The following is a 17,081-nucleotide window of genomic DNA, read 5'->3' on the forward strand; positions in this document are numbered from 1 at the left end:
AAAAAGACGAGGTCCCACCGAGATTTGAACTCGGATCGCTGGATTCAAAGTCCAGAGTGCTAACCATTACACCATGGGACCAGATGGGGCAATCGGAAATATAGACAACACTATACATATATTAAAAAAAAAAAACGTTGAATGTTTACTTTTAAACTATATCAAACGACTAAATTATCCCTTGAACATGCCTTTTCGGCTATTACGTAGCCGGAGTGCATTAGTTACGTCAACATTTGAAACACGACGAAAACGATTACATTCCACGCTCCGGCGCGCTCAACTCGCTTTCCCATTTATCACTAATCATACATAATTTCCGCATGACTTCTTTAAAGGCCCCAAGGAATTCAGAAACACGACCATGTCGTGAACTCGTGAAGACGACATAAAAGTCTTTAAAACCAATCCGTGATCGTGTATGCAAACAGCAGATCACATGTTTTATGTGCCACTTAGGACAACTCAACAAAAAAACTGTTACTAAGTTCCTTTAAGAACCCAGAGTGGATCGCCCTTGTGTAAACTACTTTGGCTTCCGGTTTTGGATGGCACCGTTTTGGAACAACTTTTCACCCGCCTCATCCTGAACGATAAAGCGCCACTGCTTGTGATGACTAACTATTGTCGTGTGGGGGCGGTAAATTATCACATCATTATTTTGGGCGGTACCCAACCACCACTATCTGCTCCAAAATACCAAAGCAATCACTAAATAAGACGTATTAGCCCATTTTAAACTTTCCATGGTTACTTATAGGCATATATATTATATATACTTTGGCACAATGAGGGAAAAAAACGTCGCTATGGAAACAAAGGCCAGTTTCAAGGCTGCGTTCGTGTGTCACCGGAAAATACTTCACTGAAAACCAATTGAAAACCTTAACCTAACTAGAAAATAAAGTTGCAACACACTTATACCATTGCTTTGTTTATAATTCTCATTCAAATTATACATTATGCAAAATCTGTCTGATTTTAGTTTTTACAGTCAAATACTGTGATTTTAAATATAAATATGTAATGCAATTATGTTTTAACATGCAAAAAGTTTGCAAATATTTACTGCATTGATTTTTTTTTTACTAGTGTTACTACTAGTAGAAATATCCATTAATCATGGTTTATGATTATAGCTGTAGATGTGTTTTTTTAACATAAGTGAGGATTGCAATTGCAATAAACTCGCTCTCTCTATCCACCCCACAATAACAGCAAGGTGGTGCAAGGATATGGTAACCTGATGTCCTTCCAGCTTGCTCTGGAGCAACAACTTAATGGGAACACACACACAACACACACGCACGCACGCACGCACACACACACACACACACACACACACACACACACACACACACACACACACACAGCCCTGTCCTCACAATCCCTAACACGTGAGTAGACCCGTCCTACTTGACCCCAAGCTCCTTTTGACTTGTATAAGACCACACAAACACACATTTGACAGGTCAAGACCGAGCTGGTGTTTGACCAATGTTTGGACTTTGGTTGTTTAAGAATACAAATGGAATCAATACAGTCAGGTATTCCTATACCAGAATGGGGTTCGGTGATAATATGCTTTATAATACAATAGTGATTTGGAATAAATGGAGACAGTCAAAAGTTACTCCCCTGCATGTTAGCACAATCTTTATATCACAGACATGAAGAACGTATGCCTTTGTGTATTGTTTTATTGTCAGTGTACATGCATTGCTTCACCATTTGTGTTCAAATATCTCATGCTCGAAGTGACAAAGTTACATTTCCTAATATTTCGCAATTTCCACACTTTAAGATCATCAAACAAATTTAAAATGCAGGTTTAAAAGGGTGACTTTATTTAAGATATTCAAAGATAATTGATCCTGTGTGAAGATGTACTTGTCCCCTAAACCTAATAAGTTGTTGGCTCACCCTCAGGAGCAACAACTGGACAAGTGTTTTTCGTAACCGGCAACAAGTCTTGCTCATCAACATCTCAGTGGAGATATTTTGGCCCATTCTTCCTTGCAGAATTGCTTCAATCCCACAACGCTGAAGGATTATCAAGAATCAGCAGTCTTTTTAAAGTCATGCCACAGCATTTCAGATGGATTCTGTCTGTACTTTGACCAGGCCAAACCTACATTATTTTTTCAAAAGCCATTCAGAAGTTGACTTTGGTGGTTTTGGATCATTATCCTGCTCCAGAACCCAAGTGCACTTTATTTTGAGGTCACAAACTGATAGCCCAACATTCTTCAATAGGATTTTCTCATATTGTTAAAAAAAAAATTCAAAGCTTTTATGTTGTTAGGAGAAAAAAAAAAAGCAAATCCCAGAACTCAAGCAAGCTCATGAGCCACTATTGATCAGATGGTGAAGTGATAAATGCATCTGGACTGAATTATCATCGATATTCATTTGTCCTCAAGGCAATGAGGTCATTTTCCTACAATACTACCATCGAAACAAGAACGCATGCTTGACATAATCTGGATGCTGCTTTTGTGTTTTCATTCTGGAAAGAGTTTACAACTTTTTGGACTACTCTGTGTTGTTTTGCCCTTTTTCTTTTTGCTGTTAAACAGAACTACCATTATTTTAATTTTAGTTTATTGTTTAGCACATATTATTAAAGCAATAACAGTGGAAGCCTAGGGCTTGTAAGAAGCTCCACTCCTGTTATATATATATATATATATATATATATATATATATATATATATATATATATATATATATATATATATATATATATATATAAAACCACCCCGTGGGTGGTCTCTTTTTCCCTTCAAGCTCGGGTCCTCTACCAGAGGCCTGGGAGCTTGAGGGTTCTACGCAGTATCTTTGCTGTTCCTAGTACTGCACTTTTCTGGACTGAGATGTCAGATGTTTTTCCTGGGATCTGTTTCAGCCACTCCTCCAGTTTGGGGGTTACTGCCCCTAGTGCTCCAATGACCACAGGTACCACTGAAGTCTTAACTCTCCAGGTCTTCTCCAGCTCTTCTCTGAGCCCTTGATATTTCTCAAGTTTCTCATGTTCCTTTTTCCTAATGTTACCATCATTTGGGATGGCTATGTCAACCACAACGGCTTTCCTCTGCTCTTTGTCCACCACCACAATGTCCGGTTGGTTCGCCATTACCATTCTGTCTGTCTGGATCTGGAAGTCCCAGAGGATCTTGGCTTGGTCATTCTCTACCACCTTTGGAGGTGTTTCCCACTTGGATCTTGGGACTTCCAGTCCATACTCTGCACAGATGTTCCTGTACACTATTCCAGCTACTTGGTTATGGCGCTCCATGTATGCTTTACCTGCCAGAATCTTACACCCTGCAGTTATGTGCTGGATTGTCTCAGGACCTTCTTTGCACAATCTACACCTGGGGTCTTGTCTGGTGTGGTAGATTTGGGCCTCTATTGCTCTGGTGCTCAAGGCCTGTTCTTGTGCAGCCAGGATCAGTGCCTCTGTGCTGTCCTTCAGACCAGCTCTTTCTAGCCATTGGTAGGATTTCTGGATATCAGCTACTTCAGCTATGTTTCGGTGGTACATCCCATGTAGGGGCTTGTCCTCCCATGATGGTCCCTCCAGCACCTCATCTTCCTTTGATGCCCATTGTCTGAGACATTCACTGAGCACGTCATCCGTTGGGGCCTTATCCCTGATGTACTCTGATGTAAAGAAGGAGGCCGAGGACTAGCGAGCGTGAGAGCCACGATCCAAGATATATATATATATATATATATATATATATATATATATATATATATATATATATATATATATATATATATATATATATATATATATATATATAAGTAAATAAACAAAAGCATAACAAGCTAAATATTAATTTGTCATATTTATATATGCATATATACGAGTGTGTATGTATACATACATAAACAGATACACGATACAAAAATCAGAAACAAACAGTGTTTCCTATATATGTATTTATGGATGAGTAGACAGGTTTGATGAATGTTTACTTTATCAATTGGCCATAATGAATAATTTCTAAACAGTGGTGCCGATGGTTCATATCTATTTGAAAAAGAGATTATTCTTAGGAACTTCTTTTGTAAGATGAGTAATTTGTTGAGGTATGTTGGATATGTGGCTGCCCAGATTATGTTGTAGTAATTGAGTAAAGGAAAGTAGGAAGTATTTCCATCAAGGAACTGTGGGGAAACATATTGCATCACTTGACAAGGATGGGTGCGTGGCTGGTGTGAAAACACACAGCAATAAAAACCCACGTGAATCAACGGAAACAAAAGTCATGCAATAAACAGATTCTTTTGTTCAGACAATAAAAATTTTAGATGTTACCTGCTGACAATTTCGACTTCCTGAGAGCCGTCACGAAATAAAAGTCATGCATATCATTCAATATGCTTGTTTTGCTAACACGACGTGTTTATCAATGTTGCTTTTTATACAAAAAAAGCCACATGTTGGCGGCAGGAGCTTTTCTGGAATTAACTTGGCACGATTTCTTATTAAGAACTTGCATTAAGATGTGTTTACAGTTTAAAATTTTTGAGCAGAGAAAATCCTTCTTTGTTTTCTTTAAAGACAGCAGAGTAACCATGTTTCCTGTCCTCACCGAGGTTGCAAAGTAGGGAAGGGTCATTCACTCCACCAAACTGTGACAATGTGGGAAGTTGTGAGGACCTAGTTCAGGAAGCCAGCGGTCTTGGTTTAGTCTCGGGAAGAAGCTAATATCTTATTATGGTCTACAATGACCACCACAAACTGATGTCTTATAATTTTGAATGTGTAAAAATAGAAGATCCTGACATATGAGGCTGACTTATGTTTCTTAAAGATAAAGAGTGTGTATTTAGATCTGTGACCCCGACATGTGTGACTATGATAAAATTCTACTGAGGCAATCAGAGGAGGAGGAGGAGGTTAGACATTAGCACTTAGCTTTGGGCTGTTTTATTAAAATATCCTTTGTGTAGCCTTAGATGGTCGAGTATGTTTGATCAGAGCTTCTTGGGTGAAGGCCCTCCACCTTTGGGTTTATAGAGTGTGATGATGCATAATGAGGAATGTGGGGTAAAAGGCCAACATAGACCATTCTGTCTTTAATTGACACGTTCTCAATAGTACATTGCATACCAAAGGCGTGAATGGCTGGAATATCTACAGATGTTTTCCTCCAAAATTCCTCCGACAGCTAGCAATTGAAGCACACATGTGCATGATGTGGGAACACTGAAGAAAGTGTGTGATTTCACCAGAAATTGCGTTTGGTTTGATTTCCAAAATAAATGATTCAACCAAACCCAAACATTCTCAGCAAGTTATCACTGGAGCACATTTCTAATAGATCATTTCTATTTGATAGAACGATATAAACGGGTTATTCATTATATAATGAAGAGCACTTTTCCAAAATGGTAGGAATCCATTTTTATTATTTGGAGAAAAATGACGTGGCAATTGTACATACAATTTTATCCAGTTAAAACAATTCGTTAGCTCAGTGTGAGATTCCAGGTTTGAGTCTCTACTCTGGCCCTTCTGTGTGAAGTTTGCATGCGCTCTCCTTGTTTGTGCGGGTTTTCTTTCTCCTTCATTCAAAAAACTTGCATGTTAGTTTTTTTCAAGATTCTGGATCGTCAATACTGGGAGTGAATATTCTAGTTGTCACTGTACGTGCTGTGATTGATTCGCCACCAACCCAGGGTGTACCCTGGAAAAAATAAATTTGGATGAACTCCATCTCGCCCACAACCGAGAGGAGGACAAGTACTGTAGAAAATGAATGGATGATCATTAAGTGTGGTTTGGAAAACATGACCTATGCTGTCGAAAAATGCTAATGACGCAATGGATGACAATCCGCCATCGTATTTCCTCTCAAAGTTCCTTTGCCAAACTATAACAGAAAATAGACAAAAGTCAAATTAACAAATTCTCACCATTATTTGCTTTAATCAGAAGTGGAGATGAAGAGGGCGCTAAATGAGAAGCGTACGCGTGATCGTTGAGTGATTTGATGAGCAAGCACATGAGGGAGCTGTAAATATAAAACCACACCACTGCAGGAGAACTGAATGTGCGGTTTGGACAATGCATGGATCAAATAATCATCATGTGTGTGTACAAAGTTCACTTTGGGTCAAATCATGTGCATCTTCTTCCTTCCTCGTCGCCCTCTCATGTGTGCTGCAGTGTGCAAGCAGACACTCGTCAGTTAAACATTTACCTCAAAGGGGGTAAAGGAGACGACTAAATCTGCGCCAAATTGTCTTGGCACACATTGAACATGTTAATTTAATTATTTTGCATTAAAGTTTCACCCGTCCCATAGACTTCCTCTTGTTCATTTCTTTTTCCCACACTTGTTTCTTTTTTCTTTTTAAAGATCACCATAAACATTTATTCACAGATTGGCCCAGCTTGTGTCTCGCAGTGATGCACACACACAAACAAGCCCCTATTCCCCACTCCCATGAATGATTTAACTTAGACGTGTCAGGGAGCTTATTACTTCACCTGAGGAGGCACAACAACAGTGGAGATCACCAAAAAATAGATGTTTAAAACATTAGAAATCCAAAGTCAGTCTTGGTTGTATAACAGCTCACCGCTCATACAGACACAGCGAGGGACAGTCAGTATGTTTACATGCATCGAAGCAGAGGTTCTCCAAATTTTTATACCAAGTACCAAATAAAATATATAGCTCTCCAAGTACCACCATCATGGCCATATTAATACAACTTAAAATTCCTCCTTTAACAACATTATGGTTGAAAATAAATGACTATTGGACGATTTGATTAAAAAAAATCTGAAAATGTGTATTTATGTAAATGTGATAAGAGCCCTTTTATAATCTATTGTAGTTCCTTCCCAACTTGACAAACATGAAATTAAATTTTAACTCATAACCCAAATCAACTAAGACCATCTCTGCGTGTGTGTGCGTGAGTGCGTGTGTGTGTGTGTGTGTGCGTGTGTGCGTGTGTGTGTGTGTGCGTGTGTGTGTGTGTGTGTGCGTGTGTTGCTTTGTATCTTTTCAAAAAAGAGAGTGGCCAGAGAGGTTGGAAGGCCACTGTGTAATTTTCTATGTATAACTCTGGCTCCTAAGCAGTCACTGGTCTGGGTTCCAGTGAGTTTTTCTCCCCCTTTTTTTTTTCTATCCAAATACACCAGCAGACAGGTCAAACAAAAGCAGCGGAAATCTCCAGATTATGATGGATTTTACACTTTTACACATATTTCACTCAACTTTTATTCATGGTGTACTTTAAAAACAACCACACCTGAATCAATTCATTTATTGGTCAAAAGCACTAATTCTAACTTCCAAGTAAAAAAACAAAAGAAAAAAACACCAACATGTATTAAAAAAAATATATATATATATGTATTTTTTATATATAGTATATATATATATATATATATATATATATATATATATATATATATATATATATATATATATATATATATATATATATATATATATATATATATATATATATATATATATATACACTAACCAACCACAACATTAGGGTCACTCCCTTATTATGTTATCCAGTACAAGAGCTTTGTCAAATATTCTGCCTTTACAAAGAGAACAATGTCCCCTTGTCATTGACACTGTCAACGTGATATTAAACAGATGTGCAAGAAAAAAAAAAGCAGAATATTCCGTCCAGTATTTGCTATCAATAAATTGTGCAAGTCGAGCTTAGGCTACTCGGTGCATATTTTCAAAAAGAACTCATATCGCCGTTGTTATTCACATACATGATCCTGGAGTCACATGCTGGTGCTGGTGCAATCGTACAGCTTAGCACAATGCCGCAGGATGTTGTGATCCCTATCACATGGCTCTGCTTATGTATGAACTGAAGCCTATAGGCTACATAATGAAGTTTGACATGACAACCAGGTAAAAGAGAAAAAAAAAAAGATCCATTAATGATGATCTCTGGATGAAGCCCATTACGACACTCAGCGTGACATAAATGTGTGTTACAAAAAGTGAGGTCATCAAGAGCATCAGTGGCGAGTACAATTGCGTTATAAGCCAAAATAAATATTATGAAAATACAGTGGAACCTTTGAGTTTTTTTTTTTTTTTAATTCATATACACTAGCGTTAAAAAAAAAAATGGTGGTCCATTTCTAAATGACCCCAAACTTTTGACCGCTAATGTATTGGATATAAAATCAACAGATTTCAGTTAAGACTGCAAGGTCACATATTAGACTGGCAGAGACAGAGGCCAAGAGTATAAAGGTAGGAATCATGGAGGTAGGGGTTAGACCGTCTTCCGCAAACAACATGCAAACTCCACACAGGGAAGGCCGGAGGGGTAAAATCGAACCCACAACCTCCAAACTGTGCGACGGATGTGCTAACCAGTGCGTCACCGTGCCGCCTCTATTATTATTATTATTATTATTATTATTATTATTATTATTATTATTATTATTATTATTATTATTATTATTATTATTATTATGGAACACATCATAGAAGTTTTTCCTCTATGGAGGGTTTCCTGAAGGAGAGTTAGTCACACTCCATACAGCAGACCAGGAGGCAACTTCTTGGTTTAGGGACTTTGCATTCGCTAAATAAATAGTAAATTATAATTATCCCATTCTTAATTCAAAATGTTCAGCTCATTTAATTCACCTTGGGAACTAATTTCAACCTTCCCACAATTAACCACATAAAAAAATTCAAGAATATCTTACCCACATATTGCACCAATATTCTTTCGTCTTATCCCAGATATTCAACATCATTCCATATCAATAACGTTCATATCATTGTAGTTTTTTTCACCAACAGCTCTTTGTTTTTGTTGAAACTTCTTCTGTGTCGTCGTTTGGCCTTTTCACCTATCCAAAGAGGTTCTCTAAAACTTTTTTTGTGTGTGTGTCCAAGACGAGTGGTTTGACGTATACAGAGGCACAGACGGATGCACCGGATTTTTAAATGAAAACTTCTTTCGGACTCCGGTGATCAACAAAATAATTTGTGTTCAGACACTCTGTGTGGCCCTTTACTAAATAAACATTCCGCAGCCCGGTGGTTTGGGATAGCTTCCTGAGAGGAATAAAAGCACAAACAGTACCGCTCTCTGCTTGCTTGCATCTCTCCTGCTGGGAAAAAAAATGCGTTCGTGCAGCATTTTATAGAACAACAAGAAAAACTCGGTGTTTGGGAACAGATTTGTGTAATGAGTCAAAGTGTATAATTTCACTCTTCATTGAGATTGAAATCAAAAGAACTAAATCAAACAAAACATGCGTGTGTGGGGTGGGGCGGGGCTGTGCACCAGACAATCATTTTCAGCCTGAAGCTCATTTTTCGTACATCAAGTTTGTATTTTAATGGCTGGTGTCGAGCACGTGACTCGGGATTCTCTCGCTGGGTGCTGCTGCCATCTGAGGATCCATCTAGTTGCTGGAAATGTGGCTTGTGAATGGACACAGGCAGAATAAGTATGTTTTCTCCACCATCTGCTGTGGCGGTGTTTGCAAACACGCGCCGAATCATCGGAAACTGCCGTTTGTCTCTGCATAACTTGTGACAAAGCACACTAGGGCAAAGGTTAAAAACAACATGGGGGTGGTGGGTAGCGGTGGGCTGGTGTTTGCAAGTGGTTAGCCATGAGCATAAACAAGCAGTAAACAGAGACAGAAAGAGAAACAACGTTGTTATTTGATCAGTGAGCGGCGAGAATGTCGTTGCCACGTGACTTGTGTTGGATGAAATACACCATGAAGCCATAAATTTAAGGCCAAAGTAACTGTGCAGGAAAAAAAGAAAAACTAAAAGGGGGTGTTGCACAACAGTTTTGCACTGATCGGTGGTCAGCTGAGGACGCAGCATTCCATTGTCTCTCTTGTCTGTGGCCTTGTTGCTTCTTCTTGCAGCCAAGGCGCCGTCAAAGCACCTGAATTTTATAATTTTTTTTAAAAATGACATCTTAATTAAACTTAACCCCCAGGTCAGATTTGTATTTTCTATTCATATTTTAATATTTAACAATAAAAATACTTAAATTATCAGTGTGTGTTAAATCATGGTAGTGACGGAAATCTTGAAAATGCAAAACTGTACATGCCGTCAACATTTTTTATTATGGGATCGTTGTAACAGTATTCAAGAGGTCAATTGAAACAGTACAATTCAATAGAAATAGTTTTGTTCCTGTCCACCTAACAAGTGTCAACTTAAACATCTGCTAATTACTTGAAATTTCTCTCTGAGCTTGCCTTTCTGGGCTTCCTCCCTAGTGTTAGCGTGTGACAACATAAACACCAAAATGGCACATCCATGAGTTAAAATACTTTGCTTTTCTTTAAACTAAGGATGTTTCTTTTCCACACTCTGGGAAGCAGTGCTAGGGCACAGCAGATTTCCCCCCCCCCCCCCCCCAAAAAAAAAAAAAAAAGTCCTAGTGATAATTATATAAGTCTTGAGTGTGATGTGTTGCATGTATGCTCCATGTGAAGCGAGTGTGAATAATACGTAGATACGAAACTGATTCATTTAAGATCCCAAGTAGCTGCTGCTCAATTATGTGTGCACGCATTGTGACAGATTGCGGCATCAAAGTCGTGTTTTGTTCGGCTCCAAGTTTGCCCTCGGATCATTCAGAAGCATTGCCGGGTATATTTTACGTCACACTAATTTTCGTTTGTGTCTTTTGAAAAATGTTCTGCCACATTGGCAGCTCTTGGTGTGCTTGCTTACAGCTGCTTTTCAGATGCTCAGTTCAAAGACACAAAATCAGCCAGGACGATTCAATTTAGGCTTGATAACCACATCGCATGCAATTAAATTAAAGCAATTAATCCATTTGCATCTATTCCTCCCAGATCTCGCAAGATGAACTGTGTGGTAATGTTTGACAGATGCAATTTGTTTATGTAAGCGTCAAATTTGACAAGTAAAATGTTCCATGACTTAGGCCCTTTACAACTATAGAAATAATTGTTAGAATGCATTAATACAGGATGCAGGACCATTTTCATATACGTATCTGGAGACATCATCAATGACGTCAGCATAATGGTGCTGACATTTAACTAAAGGGTAAAGCCGGAAGAATGATCAGCCTCACCAATCATCACATTTTACCTGTAGTGTAATGGAAGCGCTTCCATTATGCAAATGCTTATGAAAAATGAAATTATGAAATTTAAAACATCAATTTGCCTTGAGAGGTGTCAAATATTAAGTGTCAATCTTCCATCCTGTGCTCTCTTGTGTCAAAGGCATCTTGTTTGTCTGCGTGTTTTCCAATACCAAATGTTTGTGGACTTGGAACTCATCCCGTGCTAATTCCTTCAATGCAGGCGAGACGGGCAGTGTTTGCAAACACACACTTTGCTCTGTGTCCAACAGGTGAAGTCTGAGGGGAAATCCTTTTTTAGCTTCACGATGTTGACATGTGCTTATAGGCCCTGGCTCCAAACCAGCATCTGCTAAATGGAATCATCATCAGGCACTGTTGCCATGCGCTTACTTGTCCCTTCTCCCTTCCTCGCACTTAGTGTGTCTGTTACATTTTTTTGACGAGTTCATTCTACCTGTGCAACTTGAAAAATGGTAAGCTATTACCAGATCATTTTATGCAAATTTTTGACCCCCGCAATGAACTAGGTCTCAGTATGCTCACGGGAATATTACAGTTCAGATTTAGAACACATTTTGTCCAAGAGAATAAATGGAAGTTGAATTAACACCCCCTTTCCTCCAAAGGTTTTTACCTTTTAACCAATTTTCAAAATGTGAACAGCTCCACACATAATGAGGGGGGAAGAAAAAAGAAAACTCACAGTGTGTCCTTACTGCTCGGACAGTGTGTGATGTACTCGACACAGCACACCGCACGCATAATAATCTGTGCTTGCACTAATACCAACCTGCTGGAGGGAATACGAGGTCACGGTGCTTCCAGGCTGTCCAAAAAATGCGAAAGATTAGTAGTTAGAGGAAAAGAAATGGAAGAAGCACAGCTAATTGTTGTCTTATTTGGCAACGACATGACATTTACAAACTGTTCTTGTTATTTTCGTTGCGGTGAACGACATGTTATGCAAACACTCAAATTCAAATTTTGGTCATCTTCCTAAATGGTTACCTACCGTTCTGTTTCGAATCATAATCAAAGTCTGTGGATCAGTCCAAGTCGATGTCGATCACATAAGTGAGGCTTTGCAATCGGAAACTTTTTCTGTCTCGCTGAGCGCTATCTCTGACAGTGACCCGTGTTTTAGTTTAGGGTTAGAGAAACATAGGTTTTTCTCAAATATTTTGGTCTCTGGGGCATTTGACTTAAGAGGTTCCCTAGCATGTATATTTATGTTACTAATATTCCACTTTGGCTTCAAAGATAAGGAAGCAGCGGCGATCTAATCCAACCGCTGTGTTGTGTATTGCACTATTAACTGACTTACTGGCCCAATTTTCCAGCTATCCGATTCCCTCATGCCTCGCTGGACAGAATCCAACAAACCTGCGGTGAATTCTGAATGGGTTTGAGTTTGTTGTGAGGTGTTAAGTTGATGATGTCTTTCTCGGGAAAGACGAGACCCAAGTGAGGGCCATCAAAGTCTGACACGAGCGTGTGATCCCTGCGTGTGGCCTCAACTACGTTCGAAAGAGCGAGGGAATGGCTACGGTGTTCCTTTAGATGTGTGCTGTTGCGGCGCTCGCGCATTTCGACTGCGACCGAGGAAATCAGTGTGAGGGCTGCATTCATCCAAGTAATGGTCCAGTCATGTGTGAGAACAAGCAGGCCAACTCTTGGCCGGACTATTTGCTTTTCCAGCTGTTTCCAAGACTCAAGTAGAGAACGTGTTTTGTGTGTGTGTTTTGTGTGCGTGTGTGTGTGTGTGCGTGTGCGTGTGTGTGTGTGTGTTTGCGTGTGTGTGAGTGAGTGAGTGTTTGTTTGTGCGGTAGCAAGCAGGGGGGCGGCACTCAAGTGGGATGGAGAGAGCCAAGACACCGTGAGGAAGAGTGTGTCACAGAAGCTATTTGTGCTCACTTTAAAGTCAGGGTGTCAACTTTTCCTATTATATTGGAGTTTATTTACACTGTGGAAACCACACATACGCTGGCGCAGGATGAGAAGCTTGTCGTTCCGTGTACGTGTGTGTGCATGCCCCCTACGTAAACCCGCCCATAAGCCTGGGTGCCCCTCATATAGACTGATCCGCCCCTCAGACACAAAGCCACAAGGGATGGCCCAGATTCCAACACATACACACACAGGCTGCAAAGACATATCACGCAACCCAGCACTTAATGGGGTAAATGTATAGTGCAGATTGTTAAAATCAGTAGCACTATACATTTACATTTGCGTGCTGCACCGTGTTCTGTAGCCCTGGAAAAAATTGCGAGACCAAAACAAAAGCAGTTTATTATGCAGCTCAAAAGACAAGATTGGCAGTCATTTTCAATAATATCAATTTGGTTTGGAGATGCCGTTATTCTCCCATCCAGACTTCTTACGTAACCTAGAAATTAGAATTCAATTCCATGGAGATCCATTTTGAAAATATGTCACACTTTCAACGTAAAATTAACTTGAATCGTGGATCCGGAAGTTGTTGCCAGTGACGGGTGTGCGGCTTATCTACAGGCTACTTTGGAAGAAGAGCGTGTGAAGTGAGACTACATTCATTTTTGCTAGCGGTTTGAATGCAAGCTCCCCTTTCAATTGTTAATATACATTTATGCAATGTCTCTCAAGCCAGGATAAAAAATAGATGGCTCGCATCAGGCAGGGCATCTGGGGTAAAAACTGCACCAAACAAATCATGAGAGAGACTCGCTGTGGCAACAACACCTGATGAGACAAGCCAAACGTTGCAACAACAACAAATACCGAGAGTGTATTCTATAAATGAAAGTGATTCCCTCAAACCTTCTTGATGCTTACTGGAACATAGTGTACATGAAGCAATGTAAATCATCATTTGTAGAAAGCATCTTTGTTTTTACCCAACACACTGGATTTTTTTTCACTTGTGTAACTTCATTATTTAATTTTGTCTGTATCATCTCATTACATAAAACTGCTCATTCTTTCATTGGCTTCAATGGTGAACAAACCCATTTGCTGAATATCAGAGAAACAACTCCGTACGCATAATTTTCCTTTATGTGGTAAATATAAGACAAAAAAACTAGAAACCCCGCCAAGGAAATTCACAGTCAGACCCCAAATTTAAAAGAGGTAGATCAAAAATTGATAACACCAAAGGAAATCTGGTGATTGTCTCCCAGTAATAATATAACAAATACATAATTAAATAAACAGTGAATGTGCATTCAGTCAGTTTGCTTGTCACTAAGCCCTCCGCTTGAACACATACATTTGTCACAACAGCAACTTTCTCTCTGTTGTGAGCGAGTCAATGCTCAGAACTAGTGATGGAAATTAAGAAATATTCCGCATACTCTGTCTTCAGACAGGTACTTACATTGTGACTGTGGAGGCAGCGTATTGCTCTGTGCTCATGCTCTCAAAGCCCAGTCAGGGAGAGGTGGGACGGTTGAACAAACTATATAACTCGAGGCTAATGTTTGTCGTCAAAAAGTATGTTCAAACATCCATCCATCCATCCATCCATCCATCCATCCATCCATCCATCCATCCATCCATCCATCCATCCATCCATCCATCCATCCATCCATCCATCCATCCATCCATCCATCCATCCATCCATCCATCCATCCATCCATCCATCCATCCATCCATCCATCCATCTTCTTCCGCTTATCCGGGGTCGGGTCGCGGGAGTAGCAGCTTTAGGAGGGACTCCCAGACTTCCCTCTCCCCAGCCACTTCATCCAGCTCATCCCGGGGGATCCCAAGGCGTTCCCAGGCCAGCTGAGAGACATAGTCTCTCCAGCGTATCCTGGGTCGTTCCCGGGGTCTCCTACCGGTGGTTCATGCCCGGAACACCTCCCCAGGGAGGCGACCAGGAGGCATCCTGATAAGATGCCCGAGCCACCTCATCTGGCTCCTCTCAACGTGGAGGAGTAGCGACTCTACTCCGAGTCTCTCCCGGATGACCGAGCTTCTCACCCCATCTCTAAGGGAGAGCCCGGACATCCTGCGGAGAAAACTCATTTCGGCCGCTTGTATCCGGGATCTCGTTCTTTCGGTCACGACCCATAGCTCGTGACCATAGGTGAGGTAGGAGCGTAAATCGACCGGTAAATCGAGAGCTTTACCTTTTGGCTCAGCTCTCTCTTCACCACAACGGACCGGTATAGGGTCCGCATTACTGCCGACGCTGCACTGATCCGCCTGTCGATCTCGCGCTCCATCCTCCCCTCACTCGTGAACAAGACTCCAAGATACTTGAACTCCTCCACTTGGGGCAGGATCTCATCCCCGATCCGGAGAGGGCATTCTACCCTTTTCCGATCGAGGACCATGGACTCGGATTTGGAGGTGCTGACCCTCATCCCGACCGCTTCACACCCGGCGAACCGTTCCAGCGAGAGCTGGAGATCACGGCCTGAAGAAGCCAACAGCACCACGTCATCTGCAAAAAGCAGAGACGCGATGCTGAGGTCCCCAAACCGGACCCCCTCAACGCCTCGGCTGCGCCTAGAAATTCTGTCCATAAAAGTTATCAACAGAATCGGTGACAAAGGGCATCCAACCCTCACTGGGAACGAATCCGACTAACTGCCGGAAATGTGGACCAGACTCTGTCTGGCATCGGTGGTACAGGGACCGAACCGCCCTTATCAGTTGGCTCGGCACCTCGTACTCCCGAAGCACCCTCCACAGAACCTCCCGAGGGACATGGTCGAATGCCTTCTCCAAGTCCACAAAACACATGTGGACCGGTTGGGCGAACTCCCATGCACCCTCGAGGATCCTGCCGAGGGTGTAGACCTGGTCCACTGTTCCACGGCTAGGACGAAAGCCACACTGCTCCTCCTGAATCCGAGGTTAGACCTCCCGACGGACCCTCCTCTCCAGCACCCCTGAATAGACCTTACCGGGGAGGCTGAGGAGTGTTATTCCCCCGTAATTGGAACACACCCTCTGGTCCCCCTTCTTAAAGAGGGGGACCACCACTCCAGTCTGCCAATCCAGAAGCACTGTCCCCGATGTCCACGCAATGTTGTAGAGGCGTGTCAGCCATGACAGCTCCACAACATCCAGAGCCTTTAAGAACTCCGGGTGGATCTCATCCACCCCCGGGGCCTTGCCACCGAGGAGTTTTTTAACTACCTCAGTGACTTCGACCCCAGAGATTGGAGAATCCGCCTCAGAGTCTCCAGGCCCTGCTTCCTCAATGGAAGGCACGTAGGTGGAATTGAGGAGGTCTTCGAAGTATTCTCCCCACCGACTCACGACGTCCCGAGTTGAGGTCAGCAGCACGCCATCCCCACTGTAAACAGTGTTGACGTTGCACTGCTTCCCCCTCCTGAGACGCCGGATGGTGGACTAGAAATTCCTCGAAGCCGTCCGGAAGTCATTCTACATGGCCTCACCAAACTCCTCCCACACCCGGGTTTTTGCCTCAGCAACCGCCGATGCCGCGTTCCGCTTGGCCATCCGGTACCTGTCAGCTGCCTCCGGAGTCCCGCAGGCCAAAACTACAAAGTCGATCATCGAACTGCGGCCTAGGGTGTCCTGGTGCCAAGTGCACACATGGACACCCTTATGTTTGAACATGGTGTTCATTATTGAAAATCCGTGTCGAGCACAGAAGTCCAATAATAGAACACCGCTCGGGTTCAGATCCGGGGGGCCGTTCCTCCCAATCACGCCCCTCCAGGTCTCACTGTCATTGCCCACGTGAGCATTGAAGTCACCCAGTAGAACGATGGAGTCCCCAGAAGGAGCGCTCTCCAGCACTTCCTCCAGGGACTCCAAGAAGGGTGGGTACTCTGAGCTGCCGTTTGGTGCATAGACACAAACAACAGTCAGGACCCGTCCCCCCACCCGAAGGCGGAGGGAGGCTACCCTCTCGTTCACCGGGGTGAACCCCAATGTGCAAGCGCCCAGCCGGAGGACAATAAGTATACCCACACCTGCTCGAC

General features: G+C 41.9%; 1 non-coding gene across 1 annotated transcript; it reads right to left on the minus strand.

The window, feature by feature from the left end:
• Window positions 1-9: 9 nt before the first annotated feature.
• trnaq-uug (transfer RNA glutamine (anticodon UUG)) lies at window positions 10-81 on the minus strand. The gene has a single exon. It is a non-coding gene; the product is annotated as a tRNA-Gln (tRNA).
• Window positions 82-17,081: the final 17,000 nt, after the last annotated feature.

Source organism: Syngnathus scovelli, chromosome 2 (genome assembly GCF_024217435.2).
Source record: "Syngnathus scovelli strain Florida chromosome 2, RoL_Ssco_1.2, whole genome shotgun sequence".
Lineage (NCBI taxonomy): Eukaryota > Metazoa > Chordata > Actinopteri > Syngnathiformes > Syngnathidae > Syngnathus > Syngnathus scovelli.